Genomic DNA, 15,220 nt, shown 5'->3' on the forward strand with positions numbered 1-15,220 from the left:
CACAGAGCTGATGGCCCACCGCGTGGGCTGAGGGAGCAAATCTGTTCCTGGATCTCTCACCAGCCTTCAGTCAGTTCTGTGGGATAGGAGTAAATTAAAAAAGGGAAGGTTTCTCTCTTGAAGTAGCCCACATGTGCTAAGCTATGAAAGGAGGAGAAATGGAGGAGGATTTCATTCTTAAATATAGATCAGAGTCTATTTATAGGTCAAAGCTAGTACTAAAATCTAGTGACATTTGACATATAATTTTTAATGAATGAATGAATTACTCTATTAAAGGGATGCAAGGCTTTTATTTCATTGCATACTTTCTTTTTCTTAAAAAAAGACTGATCTTCCTCTACATTTCAAATAGTGTTTTAAAGACAAACATGGGTGCAAAGGTTTTATGTAGAGAATGGTGTGCTTGATTCCTATCTGTTCCATCATTTTCTCCACAAGCCCCAGGAGAGAGTAATAATGATCACCAGAGGCAGAGCTAACGGTGTGCCAGAACCTACGCTGGGCTCTCTGACACATTTAACTTTGACGAGAGCGGATGAGAAAATTGAAGTTCAGAAATGTTAACTAATTTGCTCAAACTCACACAGAAATTTTATAGAGGCTGACTTCAATTGCAGGCCTGTCTCCCACATCTGTATCTGAGCCTCTGCTCCATCCTCTAAGAAATGGGAGAGGACACAGTAAACGCTCTGCTGGCTAGACCTCTGGTCTTTCTGGCCCCATATGGGACACAGAGCGGGCCAGGCCGCTGCGGGTTAATATTTGTTAACCAACTGTTCCTTACTTATGGAATAATTTGATATGTTATTTTATAAATAGCTTAATTACCTTCTGAAGGATTATAGGAATCTTATTTTGATACTTAAAATTTAGTCTACATTTCATCCCCCCTCATGGATCACAGCCTGATAGTGGTGAAGGGGCTTGGATAATTCAATGAAGCTATGACGCTATGAGGCATGCCATGCAGGGCCACCCACAAAGGATGGGTCATAGTGAAGGGTTCTGACTAATCATGGTCCACTGGAGGAGGAAATGGCAACTCACTCCAGGATTCTTGCCAGGAGAACCCCATGAACATCTTTATGTTCTATAGTCAGAAGTTGTCTAATATGCTTCTGGGGAAGAGTGGAGGGCAATTACTAATAGCTACAGAAACAATGAAGTGACTGGGCCAAAGCAGAAATGATGCTCAGTTGAGGATGAGTCTAGTGCTGAAAGTAAAGTCCGGTTCTGTAAAGAACAATATTGCATAGGAACTTGGACCGTCAAGTCTATGAATCAAGGTAAATTGGGCATAATCAATCAAGAGATGGCAAGGTTGAACTTTGACATCTTAGGAATCAGTGAACTGAAATGGACAGGAATGGCTGAATTTAATTCAGATGACCATTATATCTACTGCTGTGGGCAAGAAGCCCTTAGAAGAAATGAAGTAGCCCTCACAGTCAACAAAAGAGTCTGAAATGCAGTACTTGGGTGCAACCTCATAAATGACAGAATGATCTCAGTTCATTTCCAAGGCACATCATTCAACATCACAGAAATCCAAGTCTATATCCCAACTACTGATGCCAAAGAAGCTAAAGTTGACTGGTTCTATGAAGACCTACAAAACCTTCCAGAACCAACACCAAAAAAAGGTGTCCTTTTCCTCATAGGGGACTGAAATGCAAAAGTAGGAAGATTAGAGGTAGCTGGAGTAGCAGGCAAGTTTGGCCTTGGAGCACAAAATGAAGAAGGCCAAAGGTAACAGAGTTTTATCAAGAGAGCATACTGGTCATAGCAAACACCCCTTCCAACAATATAAGAGAAAAATCTACACAAGGACATCACCAGATGATCAATACTGAAATCAGACTGATTATGTTCTTTGCAGTCAAAGATGAAGAAACTCTATACAGTCAGCAAAAACAAGATCTGAAGCTGACTGTGGCTCAGGTAATGAGCTCTGTATTGAAAAATTCAGGCTTAAACTGAAGAAAGTAGGGGAAACCACTAGACCATTCAGATATGACCTAAATCAAATCTATTATGATTATACAGTGGAAGTAATGAATGGATTCAAGGGATTAGATATGGTAGACAGAGCACCTGAAGAACTATGGATGGAAGCTCATGACACTGTGTAGAAGGCAGTGACCAAAACCATTCCAAAGAGAAGGAAATGCAAGAAGGCAAAGTAGCTGTCTGAGGAGGGCTTACAAAGAGCTGAGGAAAGGAAAGAAGTGAAAAGCAAGGGAGAAGGGGAAAGACATACCCAACTGAATGCAGAATTCCAAGGAATACCAAGGAGAGATAGGAAAGCTTTCTTAAATGGACAATACAAAGAAATAGAGGAAAACAATAGAATGGGAAAGACTAGAGAGCTCTTCAAGAAAATTGGAGATATCAAGGGAACATTTCATGCCAAGATGGGCACAATAAAGGACAGAAATGCTAAAAGTCTTAACAGAAACAGAAGGGATTAAGAAGAGGTGACAGGAATACACAGAAGAATTATATTAAAAAGGTCTTAATGCTGCAGGAATCATGATGGCGTGGTCATTCGCCTAAAGCAAGCCATCCTGGAGTGTGAAGTCAAGTGGGCCTTAGGAAGCATTACTACAAACAAAGCCAGTAGAGGTGATGGAATTCTGGCTGAGCTGTTTAAAATCCTAAAAAATGATGCTGTGAAAGTGCTGCGCTCAATATGTCAGCAAATTTGGAAAACTCAACAGTGGGCACAGGACTGGAAAAGGTCAGTTTTCATTCCAATACCAAAGAGAGACAAAGCCAAAGAATATTTAAACTGCCATACAATTGCACTCATTTCACATGTTAGCAAGGTAACTGAACAAAATCCTTCAAGCAAGGCTTCGATAGTATATGAACCGAGAACTTCCAGATGTACAAGCTGGGTTTCAAAGAATCAGAGGAACCAGAGGTCAGGTTACCAACATTTTTAGATCATGGAGACAGCAAGAGAATTTCAGAAAAAAACATCTACTTCTGCTTCATTGACTACACTAAAGCCTTTGACTGTGTGGATCACAACAGACTGTGGAAAAGAGACGGGAGAACCAGACCATCTGACTTGTCTCCTGAGAAACATGTATGCAAGTCAAGAAGTAACAGAACTGGACATGGAAAAACTGACTGGGAAAAGAGTATGGCAAGGCTGTATATTGGCTCCTTGCTTATTTTATTTCTATGCAGAGTATATTATGCAAAAATGCCGGGCTGGATCAATCACAAGTTGGAATCAAGAGTGCTGGGAGAAATATCAACAACCTCAGATATACAGATGATACCACTCTAATGGCAGAAAGTGAAGAGGAACTGAAAAGCCTCTTCATGAAGGTGAAAGAGATATGATAATGGCATCCAGTCCCATCACTTCATGGCAAATAGAAGGGGAAACAATGGAAGCAGTTACAGATTTTATTTTCTTGGGCTCCAAAATCACTGCAGACAGTGACTGCAGCCATGAAATTAAAAGATGCTTGCCCCTTGGAAGGAAAGCAATGACAAACCCAGTTGGTGTATTAAAAAACAAAAACGTATTGCAGACAGAGGTCCGTCTAACAAGGCTATGGTTTTTCCAGTAGTCAGGTATAGATGTGAGATTTGGACCAATTAGAAGGCTGAGCACCAAAAAACTGATGCTTTCAAATTGTGCTGTTGGAGAAGACTCTTGAGAGTCCCTTGGACTGCAAGGATATCAAACCAGTCAATCCTAAAGGAAATCACTTTCAATATTCATCGGAGGTACTGATGCTGAAGCTGAAGCTCCAAAACTTTGGCCACTTAATGCAAAAAGTCAAAAGACCTGATGATAGGAATGTTTGCAGGCAAGAGGAGAAGGGGGTGGCAGAGGATGAGATGGTTAGATAGCATCACCGAATCAATGGACATGAATTTGAGCAAACTCTAGGAGTTAGTGGAGGAGCCTGGTATGTTGCAGTCCATGGGGTTATAAAGATTCAGGCACAGCTTAGCAACTGAACAGTTACAACTCCATTTCATCATTAGTCATTTGTAATATGAACACATCCACATGAATTTTCATCATTCTAAGATCCTCTTGCTTACTCTCCAGGCCAGAATCCTGGAGTGAGTAGCCTTTCCCTTCTCCAGGGGATCTTCCCAACCCAGGGATTGAACCCAAGTCTCCCGCATTGCGGGTGGATTCTTTACCAGCTGAGCCACCAGGGAAGCCCAAGAATGCTGGAGTGGGTAGCCTGTCTCTTTTCCAGCAGATCTTCCCAACCCAGGAACTGAACCAGGGTCTCCTGCATTGCAGGCGGATTCTTTACCAACTGAGGTATCGAATTCACCTCACAGCTGTAGTGAGCCAGGCTCCTCTGATCCTCTGGTGGAATTTGCCTACAATGGATTCCTTTTCTCTGGGAGTTTAAAAACAAAAGAAAAGCTTTCCTTCTTATTTCTTGTGATACTTTTTTTCAAGGGCTTTCACGCCCAGTTGAAATCTCTGCTTAGGGCTCTCAGTCTCCTTGGCACATTCTATTCACAGTCACCACCATCTGTGTGGCTGACCCCAGGGACAAGCTGATGGATGGCTGTGGTGTCAACCAAGAATCTCAGGGGCAGCTTTGACACTCACAGTGATGACTTTTGCCACGTTGGAAATTGAGTCTGCAGGGCTCATCTCCCTTGGACAGGCATAATGTGCTTTCCTAGCTGTACCGAGAGGCTTGAGCCACGGCAAGAGGGATGGAGGTCAAGAATGGAGAGGAATCTCCTGGTAAGAAAGGCCATCAACCATTGGCAGGTTCCCCTGGGAGACTTGAAGTGCTTTCTCCAACAGTCCTGCAATGTTTAGCAAAGTGTCCAAACACTGCTCTGCTCTGATTCCAGAATCAACCTCGTCACCCCTCACATTGCAGGGGAAGGCACGCAACTCTGGATGTTTCTAGTGAAATAAGAAAAATGATTTTCTGAGATGAGAGACCTTCAAACTCCCTTATTTTCTCATTGGAAGATTTGCTCCTCTCAGTTCCAACCCTACGTAGTGAAGGGAAGTTAAATTCAAGAAAAGCTCGCAAGTGGTTGCTCAGCTGTCTCTTTCCATTGTCTTATTTAGTTACTTGCTAACAGCTGTTAAATCCTGCAGAGAAACTGTGCAACGGCCCAGAGCACAGACAGGAAGGCAGGTAATCAGTCACAGAGCCACTCAGCTTCCCATCTCAATCCTTAGTCCCGCGCTTTGCAGAATTCCAACGTCATTTTTTTCCTTTATTTTAAGTGAACCTATCAGAGCCAGTACACTTCGGTGCAGTCTTCTGATCGCCAGTCATAATGAGTTGTTCAGAGTGTGAATGGTGCTAAATGACGTAACACGCGGGTTTGCGGGGCTGCCGCAGTCGGCCGAGATGCGTGTCCTTTTTTGTCCTCACAAGTCTCTCCTGCCCACACACAGCCCCTCCGCCTTCCTCCGGCCTCCGCTGCTCAGCTGTGCCCCACATTCTCACACCCATTTTGGTCCCAGGTACAACCTCAGCCCTCTCCTCCGCTCTCTCTTCATAAAACACGTGAGGCTTCTTCAGCCCAAGTTGCAGCTAATGTCCGATCCAGGCTTGGAAACAGCTCATGTTCACGTGTGCGGCTTAACTCAGCCCCTGCTCTTCCCAGTAATACACTTGTCCAACTGATAGTCTCCTGGCTGAGTTCTTGTCTTGGAAGACTTGGGTTCTTTCAGACACAGTTTCTCAACCAGCTGGTTTAAAAAAAAAAAAAATTCTGGCTCTTAGTATCAGACTTTAATGAACTCTGTGGTCACAACTGGCACACATCTGTGCCATGTGGTCACAACTGGTTACAACTGTGATGCGAATTATCTACCTGGGCTACTCAGTATTACCTCTTCCTGGACTGTGTTCAAAATTCCACCCGGCTAGTGAGGCTGTGTTTCAGGGCAAGGATCCATGTTAGTGTTCTTCTAACTCTACCGCTGTGGCTGTCTCACAAGAGCATGGCCTTATGGTTCTAGGTTCCAGCCCCTCCTGGGTTGCTCCCTTTGCAGGATCTGACCATGACTCCAGACCTGATGGATACAGTTTTGTTAAAGATTCCAACACTCCCCAGAATGCTGAGTCCACTGGTGAGTTATTAGTTAACACGACCTTTGGAGAGCACTGACCCAGGTGACTACTTCTTCCTGAAAACATTTTCTTCTCTGGGTTTCATACCACTTGGTGTAACTACCTCCTTGGTTGTTTCTTTCAAGTCTCCTTTGCTTATTCTTGACTTCAAATATTAGTGTGCTTTAGAGCCAGGTCCTTGGAATTCTCCTCTTGTCCATCTTTAATTACACTATTGGTGTTTGTTTCCATCCAGCCTCACGGCTTCGAGTACCATCTACATACTGATGACTCATAGATGTGGATACCCAGTCCAGCCCTCTACCTGAACTCCAGATGGGATATTGAGCTATTTACTTGACATCTTCAGTTGGATGTCTAAAAGATATCTCAACTTTAGTATGTCTAAAAGCTGCACTCCTAATCTCTACCACCTACCTTGGCATTCTCTGACCTCTGCTCTGAGTATTTCTTACCTCATTTAATTGCAACTTCACATGTTAGGATCTCAGTCCAAAAATCTTGAAAACATCTATAATAGATAGTCTGACCATCATAAGTTCCTTCCATCCACCCATCAAGAGATGAAATCTATACCCCTCAACTTGTATATTGACTAGCTTTGTGACTTGCTTCAGTGAACCGAATACTTGACAGATGTGACATTGTGCGGCTTCCAACCTGGATTTTACAAGGATAGGCAGCATCTTCTTCCTTCCTGAACTCAGTCTCTAAGTGAAACTCTGATTACCTTCAGCTCACAGTGGTGGGATAAATTCTGAGCTCTTCACATGGAAAGACCGTGTGGAACAAGATGCTCAGCCAGCCCAGTGGTTTGTTCTAGGCCGCTCCAGCTGAGATACCAGATATGTCAGTGAAGAAGCCTTCTTGGACACCACACAGAGCAGAAGCACTCAATTGAACCCAACTTAGAGTCCTGGGTATGACAAATATACATTTTTTAAGCTAGTAAATTTTCCATAGCAGTGGGTAAGAATATCCTTGGCTCTGTACCTTCCCTAGCAGTTCACATTCAATCTGTCAGTAAGTCTATTGGCTCTACTTTCAAAATATAACCATAGCATAACTACGGGTTTCATCTCAGATGCTACCATTTTATCTGAGTCTCCATAATCTCTTGCCTGTTTTCCCATGTTCCTCCCTGACCTTTCATAACCTATTCCCAGCACAAAGCTAAGATGATCCTGAAGTCCTGAAACTGAAACTGATCCTGAAACTGAAGTCCTGTTATGGTACTACTTTGCTTAAAACCTTCCAAAGACCTTCCATTTCACTCAGAGTAAAAGCCAAATAATTGCAATGGTCTATAATGTTTTAAGGGCTTCCTTGACAGCTCAGTTGGTAAAGAATCCATCTGCAATGCAGGAGACCTTGGTTCAATTCCTGGGTCAGAAAGATTCCCTGGAGAAGGGATAGGCTACCCACTCCAGTATTCTTGGGCTTCCCTTGTGCCTCAGATTAAAGAATCCGCCTGCAATGTGGGAGGCCTGGGTTTGATCCCTGGGTTGGGAAGATCCCCTGGAGAAGGGAAAGGCTACCCACTCCAGTATTCTGGTTGGAGAATTCCATGGACTGTATAGTCCATGGGGTCGCAAAGAGTCGAACACGACTGAGCAACTTTCACTTCACTTTCAAAAGGCTTTACATGACTTGGTGCGCCCATTAAATCTCTGCCATTTGCTTGGAGGAAATCTGCCTCCTTGCTTTCTCTCAAACACATGGACATGCTTCTGCTTTAGGGCCTTTGTGCTGCTGATCCCTCTGCCTAGGATGCTTTTCTTCCAGGTAAATCCTCACCTGCTCATCACCTCCTTCAAGTCTTTGCTCAAATGTTACCTTCCCAGCTATGTCTTCATGGAAAACCTTATTTCAAATTGCAACACTTCTCCCCTTTCTACTCCTTTATCCCTCTTTCCTTGCTTTGCATTTTCTTTCATACCTCCTACCTTCTAACTTATGGTTAATTTAATTGTTTAGTTTTGTTTATCATCACTTACGTCACACTGGAAGGCAAGGACAGGGATAAGAAGCCTAATTGGTAAACAGCTGGTGCTCTCAATTCCCAGAACCAAGTTCAGCCAGTGTATAATAATGATTTCATGAATGATTGTATCAGTGAACCTGTATTTTCTTCTCTTCCACCAGATCCGTTAAGAGTCTCTAATATGGGCTGAATTTGGTCAATCCCTGAGCTAGCCCTGTTTACAGAGGCTTAGAGATAAGTCGTTCTTCCAGGTTGGAGTCTGTGTGAGCCATTTAAAATTGCTGGGATCAGAGATCCTTCTCCAGGTCTCCATTATTTTGCCGTATACTCTTGAGACTGACCCCCATGTAAAATTCCTATTTCATCCTTTATCTCTAACCCCCACCCCTCTGTCTCTATCAGTTTGAGTTGTCTCTAGCATTTGGTTTCTCTTTTGGCTCCTAATAGGTTCTAGCTCTTAGTAAGTTTCTCTTTTGGCTCCTAATAGGTTTGGCTTTACTGACTATGCCAAAACCTTTGACTGTGTAGATCACAATAAACTGTGGAAAATTCTGAAAGAAATGGGAATACCAGACCATCTGACCTGCCTCTTGAGAAACCTATATGCAGGTCAGGAAGCAACAGTTAGAACTGGACATGGAATAACAGACTGGTTCCAAATAGGAAGAGGAGTACGTCAAGGCTGTATATTGTCACCCTGCTTATTTAACTCCTATGCAGAGTACATCATGAGAAACGCTGGGCTGGAAGAAGCACAAGCTGGAATCAAGATTGCCAGGAGAAATATGAATAACCTCAGGTACGCAGATGACACCACCCTTATGGCAGAAAGTGAAGAGGAACTAGAAAGCCTCTTGATGAAAGTGAAAGTGGAGAGTGAAAAAGTTGGCTTAAAGATCAACATTCACAAAAACGAAGATCATGGCACCTGGTCCCATCACTTTATGGGAAACAGATGGGGAAACAGTCGAAACAGTGTCAGATTTTATGTTTTTGGGCTCCAAAATCACTGCAGATGGTGATTGTAGCCATGAAATTAAAAGATGCTTACTCCTTGGAAGGAAAGTTATGACCAACCTAGATAGCATATTAAAAAGCAGAGAGGCTAGTCAAGGCTATGGTTTTTCCAGTGGTCATGTATTGATGTGAGAGTTGGACTGTGAAGAAAGCTGAGCGCTGAAGAATTGATGTTTTTGAACTGTGGTGTTGGGGAAGGTTCTTGAGAGTCCCTTGGACTGCAAGGAGATCCAACCAGTCCATTCTGAAGGAGATCAGCCCTGGGATTTCTTTGGAAGGAATGACGCTAAAGCTGAAACTCCAGTACTTTGGCCACCTCATGCGAAGAGTTGACTCATTGGAAAAGACTCTGATGCTGGGAGGGATTGGGGGCAGGAGGAGAAGGGGACGACAGAGGATGAGATGGCTGGATGGCATCACTGACTCGATGGATGTGAGTCTGAGTGAACTACGGGAGTTGGTGATGGACAGGGAGGCCTGGCGTGCTGTGATTCATGGGGTCGCAAAGTGTTGGACACGACTGAGTGACTGATCTGATCTGATCTGAGGTTCCACTGGTGCCATCTCAAGATCCCTCGTGGAAAGAAGCTGAGTGGGCTGCCCTGCCACCTTCTCATCCTTTTTCGGTCAGTATCCCAGGACTGGGACTTTGTTCTGGAACAGGATCTATGGTCAGTGCTCACAGCTTAGGTACTGGAAGACAATTCTCTCTGGCCAGGCTGAGTATAGAATGTCTGTCTGATAACTGCCTGCCCACATTATTCTCATCTATACACAAAGCCATTCTTTCTTGAGTTTTATTTCTTCAGCATTATACTTAAAAAATAATATACCTGGTTTTTCAGTTAAAAATGAATGCCTGGTATTACTTATTTCTTTCATACTATCTTTATGGGTTTTTTCATGCCACACTTCAACTTTTTTTACACTCGATTTAGTTCTTATTTTAAAATATTGGTTGTGTGATATTTCTTTTCTCAACCCTCTAAACGTGAGCTGTGCTATATTGAGCTTAGGTAATAAGGAGTAAAACAAATAAGAAAAACAAAGTCTTCAGCAAATCAAGAAATTAGACATTCCAATTCTACTTAAGTTCTTCTAGAAATGCCTTCACCCTGATATTGTGGATAGTTTTAGTAAGGGACCTCTAACAGTTGCTAGGCAATCCAACTCAAAATGCTGTTTTACACACGATCGTCCATATTTTCCTTCTGCTTCCTTTTCAAAAATAGCTGTTGGTTGGAGTATTATTTTCCTAAAATGATGTCTAACACGTGTTGACCCTCTCCAGACTCATTGTGACTGGCTGTCCTGCAGTGATAGGATTTCTCTGTGCAGAGTCAGGAACGCAGAGCCTCTGCCCTCTCTCTCTGCAGTGATAGGTTTTCTCTGTGCAGAGTCAGGAGCGCAGAGCGTCTGCCCTCTCTCTCTGCCGTGATAGGTTTTCTCTGTGCAGAGTCAGGAGCGCAGAGTGTCTGCCCTCTCTCTCTGCCGTGATAGGTTTTCTCTGTGCAGAGTCAGGAGCACAGAGCCTCTGCCCTCTCTCTCTGCCGTGGGCCGTACGCTGTGCACTGAGGCTGTCACCTGCACTTTATTTGGAACTACTCGGTTGCTCTTTGCAGCTCGCTGCACGGTGCCCTTTCCAAGCAGCAGCGACAGCAGCGGGGGCAAAGTGGCTGAGACACAGCGTTCAGTGCAACGGGCCGGTTAGTGTCAGACAGTCACCGCTTGCCTCCTTACTGGCTCACTAATTTGCAGTCAGAACTGCCCTCCCCGTGCATCCCTGATTAGCGATTTTATTGCACCACTTGAAGGGCTCATAAATTTTGACTTTTTTGTTTTTGAAGATCGGATGACTTCAGCTTCATCCCTGCCTGTACCCTACTCCTCTCTGCACTGTGAGCTCCTGACCCTGCGTTTAGCCCCGGCAGGGACCCCTTCTCCACGTGGGGCTGCTGGCCTGAGCTGAACTGTAAGACAAATGTTAATGATGTTGCCCTTTTAGAAAATTAACTTTTCTAACAACCACAGTGACTGAGAGTCTGGCTTTAAAGATGAAAGGCCATATGTGTTGAACTGGTTTCACACAGCACTGAGTACAAAAGTCCTCGTGCTTACTTGCTTGCATGCTTTTGTGCTTATCATTCATTGCTGGTAAAATCTGCTTTTAAAATCTCTCTCTCTCTTTGGTTATAAAATTCTCATTAAAGATATTTGCATTAGGTATTAAAGTTGCAATAAAAATACTATACATATTCTCACTGTCCAAAGACAATTACAGCTAATATTTTGATCTCTATTTTTTCTCTTCATATATTTGTTTCATTTGTAAGTAATTTTGTTTTTCTGTGCCTATAATCCATACTGTTTATATAATTAGATGCTATTATATATGCTGTCTCTCTATTTTTTTAAATTCAACTCTCACATCTCTTCCCTTGTTACTTGAATACCTTATAAGCATTCTATCTAGTGGATGTGTCATATAATTACTGCATAATACTTGGGTTGAATCAGATTATTCAGTATTATAAATACAACCACAAAGAACATCTTGGGAATAATTTCACTTTTTTATGTTTTCAGATGTTTGGGATTATTCACTTAGACATACTTCTGGAAATGGAGTTACTAAATCAAAAGATACGAATATTTTAAGATACTGGATAGAGTATGAAGGAATAAAAGCATAAACCTGCTAATGAAGAACCTATGCCTTACTTTACTCTCTGGCTTGGAAAGTAAACAGCAAGATCCCAGAATGTTACAAATGGGAATAAATTAAGAAATCAGTACTGATAGTGAATACACTCCATCTTGTGACCAAGCCAGGGCAGTGTCTTTTAGAAGAAAAAATCCAAAAGCATGTTCTACTCTGGCAGAGAGCACCTCCCTGATGACTGCTGGTGCTCTAACTCTCGATATCTCATCATGCAAAGCATGAACACAGAGTGAGACACGGAGAATCCATCACACAAAGGCAAGGGCACCTGAGTTCTGTTTCTCAGGAGGCTTTTGTTCAACAGAAAACCTTGTTTTTACAAATGAAAGAAAACAACTGTTTCATGACGTGCGGGAGATTCTAAAGCACAGTGAAATCGCCAGCTGGAAGAAGAGAGCTGTGCGTCTTCGTCACAGCGGCCAGTCCCGGGATGGGGTGACATTTCGGCCCTCCCTCCCACGCTACATCTATCACCCCTTCCCGCTTCTCCCAGTTCCAGAAGAGGAGGTCAGAGGCCCCCGTGTGACGATCATAACATCCAGGCGCGGTCGCTTCTCTTTCCGTCTCTGGGGCTGGGCAGCCCACTCTAGCTTTCACCTCCTCCCATCAGGCAGCCGTGTGACTGATCTGAACAGTGCTGGTCTGCAGATCTAGCCATCTTGGGACACCACTCTTCTTGAGTTTCATGTGGTCATTACAGGATAGTAAATTGCTTTGGGAGAAGCAGAAAGGAAGACTGTGTGGCTTGTTGCACTGCCGTTTATCCTTGATTTTTGTTGAGAGACTTGATGAGAAAACTCCCATTAGTCTAAAAATAGTGTGTGTGTGTTGCATAACTATTACTGAGGGTTGTATCTGTTATGCTGTTTAGATGATTTCATGTGCAGTAGTAATCCTCTCAGAAAAGAGAGTTAGGGAAAAAAATCAATTTCTTGTCACGGATTGGAGGACTCTCTTTAATAGATGATTAATAGATTATCATGCATTCCGTTTTGGGTTGACTGCAGGGAATCTCATAGCTAAATCTGATGCCCACTTTCAATATCTTATTATTGTACACATCTTCTAAGTACAATTTTCCTGATCCTATCCACCCGCCGCAACACTCCCAACTTCTACCTCGTTCTTGGCTTTTACTTCTTAAAATTGATTGTATGATTTTTGCTTCCTTTGATTTTATCATAAGTTGCCTCAAATCAAACGAATACAACCATAGTCTTTCAAAAAGTTTTAAAGATGAATTTTCTGCATCAAGGAACTGTACTATTCAGCTTCTTTGTACCAGTACCATGTTTTTTTCTATAAGCAAGAATTTATTCATGGATATTTATGCATTAAGAACATAACAGAAGACTGCAAATAGGTCATCCTTTAACCTAGCAGAGAATTGCCTGCAGCAGAACTATTTTAATGGGTATTGTGTCAGCATTTCTTTAAACATTTTACATTAAAAGGTTTATAAATTATATTTGCTTCATGTTGAAATATGAGCTATATACTATAAGTAAGCATAATCGCTTATTTTTAAGTCTCCTCTTTAGGCAGTTAAAGGAAATGTTAACCTGTTTAGTTAACTGTGAATTTTAGCAACATTATCATAGCTCACAGCTCATTTTAAATAGCTTCTTAAAATACTTTGTTATAGAACTTTTAAAAAAATTATCATAATAATGAGAATAGCTAAGATACGGACAACATCTATCAGAGTTCCAGGCTCTTTAAACACATATTATCTTTCAGAAAACTTTTCCTCTTCCTTTATGAAGCTGAAAATACTAAAGAATAAGAGCTCCACTTTGAATTACTGGTGATTTTAGTTTAGTTGAATTACTGGTGATTTTGCCCTGCCAGTTTTAGGATCCAGGCCACCTAAAAACTCTCTTCATCAAACATGTGCACAATTATGAAGCAACCACAAAGTAAGTGTTTGGAACCTATTCTGGCTCAAAAGCATTTTATGTTTGCTTGGGAAGCGTGAACTAAAGAGAAGTCGCCCTCAGTTACCCAGATACATGGATGTTCAGCTTTGAGTTTTAGAAGCAGACACTGTTTGGTGCATAGTTTCTCTCGTGGGTATTGGCAACTGCACTTTTCCGTGATAGTAAGTTGGTTGCCCAGGGAAAATTGGATTAGAAGCAAGAAGAAAAGAGAGAGAGTGATTTGAGAGATAATGACTTCTACACAGCCCTGGCGACAACTTGCTTTCAGACTGAAGCTTATAGGCATATCAAGGCTGGGCCTGTATCCATTTCAAGACAGGATGCATTAGTATAGGGGGTAGGAATACATTTCCCTGTTCTCCGTACAGTCCATTTAAAAGCCCCAGAGCCCATTTCTGAGGGGGTTCACCAGACTCGGCAGGTGAAATAGACGCCTTTACCAGTGTAAAGTGGAGAAGGCAATGGCACCCCACTCCAGTACTCTTGCCTGGAAAATCCCATGGATGGAGGAGCCTGGTGGGCTGCAGTCCATGGGGTCTCGAAGAGTCGGACACGACTGAGCGACTTCACTTTCACTTTTCACTTTCATGCATTGGAGAAGGAAATGGCAACCCACTCCAGTGTTCTCGCCTGGAGAGTCCCAGGGATGGGGGTAGCCTGGTGGGCTGCCGTCTCTGGGGTCGCACAGAGTCGGACACGACTGAAGCGACTTAGCAGCAGCAACCAGTGTAAACGGGGACACTGACACTGGAAGGACTGAGCTTCTGAAAGTGAATGTGGATTATCTTCGACCTTATACAAGAAGATGTAAAACAAATGATCAATAGCTAACTGGTAAACATCTTTTTAGTACACAGAGCAAATCAATACAGTGGAGATACCGAGACGCTTTTGCTTCACATTGATTTTGGGGGGCTTAGCATTAGCTGAAATTAGCTTCTATTGCTTTCCTTTCTATTGTTAAGGTTCTGCGGGACATTGTGGATCCCCGAGGGTCCCTCTTTGCTGTGATGTGCCAGAGTCACTGTGAGGAACGGCAGTAGAACTCAATAAGTCAAGTGGGAAACAAGTCACCACAGATACTCTGCTGCAGAGTCACCTTGCTCGGCCCACACTTTGAAACATTTTGATCATTGATTTTCCTTTAGTAACCTGCATTCATGGCGTTCACCTCTAACTTTGGTGATCGTGAGATGGTAATACTATAGGTTACTCTGTGACCATCTTAAGGACTCTTGTTGGCATTTGAAGTGGCAATCTTGATTTCCATGGTCATCTCTGTGGGGTGGGAAGGTTGCTATGAAAAACAAGTTTATAATAGCAACAAAGCCATATTTAGGAATGATCCTTAATAATATCCATGCGATGAGTGGAATGACACTTGATGCCTTACGTGTCTTACTGAGCTGTGCTCCTTGTGACCCAGAGAGCTTCCTCTGGGTGTTAAAAC

General features: G+C 42.8%; 1 protein-coding gene and 1 long non-coding RNA gene across 12 annotated transcripts in view; one reads left to right on the forward strand and one right to left on the reverse strand.

Moving 5' to 3' along the window:
• Positions 1-15,220, reverse strand: part of RALYL (RALY RNA binding protein like) — an 826,242-nt gene that overhangs the window by 144,169 nt on the left and 666,853 nt on the right. The window lies entirely within an intron of this gene.
• The window catches only part of LOC133260775 (uncharacterized), a 49,256-nt gene that overhangs the window by 15,196 nt on the left and 18,840 nt on the right, over positions 1-15,220 (forward strand). The gene's annotated exons all lie outside the window — the stretch shown is intronic.

This window comes from Bos javanicus, chromosome 14 (assembly GCF_032452875.1).
Source record: "Bos javanicus breed banteng chromosome 14, ARS-OSU_banteng_1.0, whole genome shotgun sequence".
Classification (NCBI taxonomy): Eukaryota; Metazoa; Chordata; class Mammalia; order Artiodactyla; family Bovidae; genus Bos; species Bos javanicus.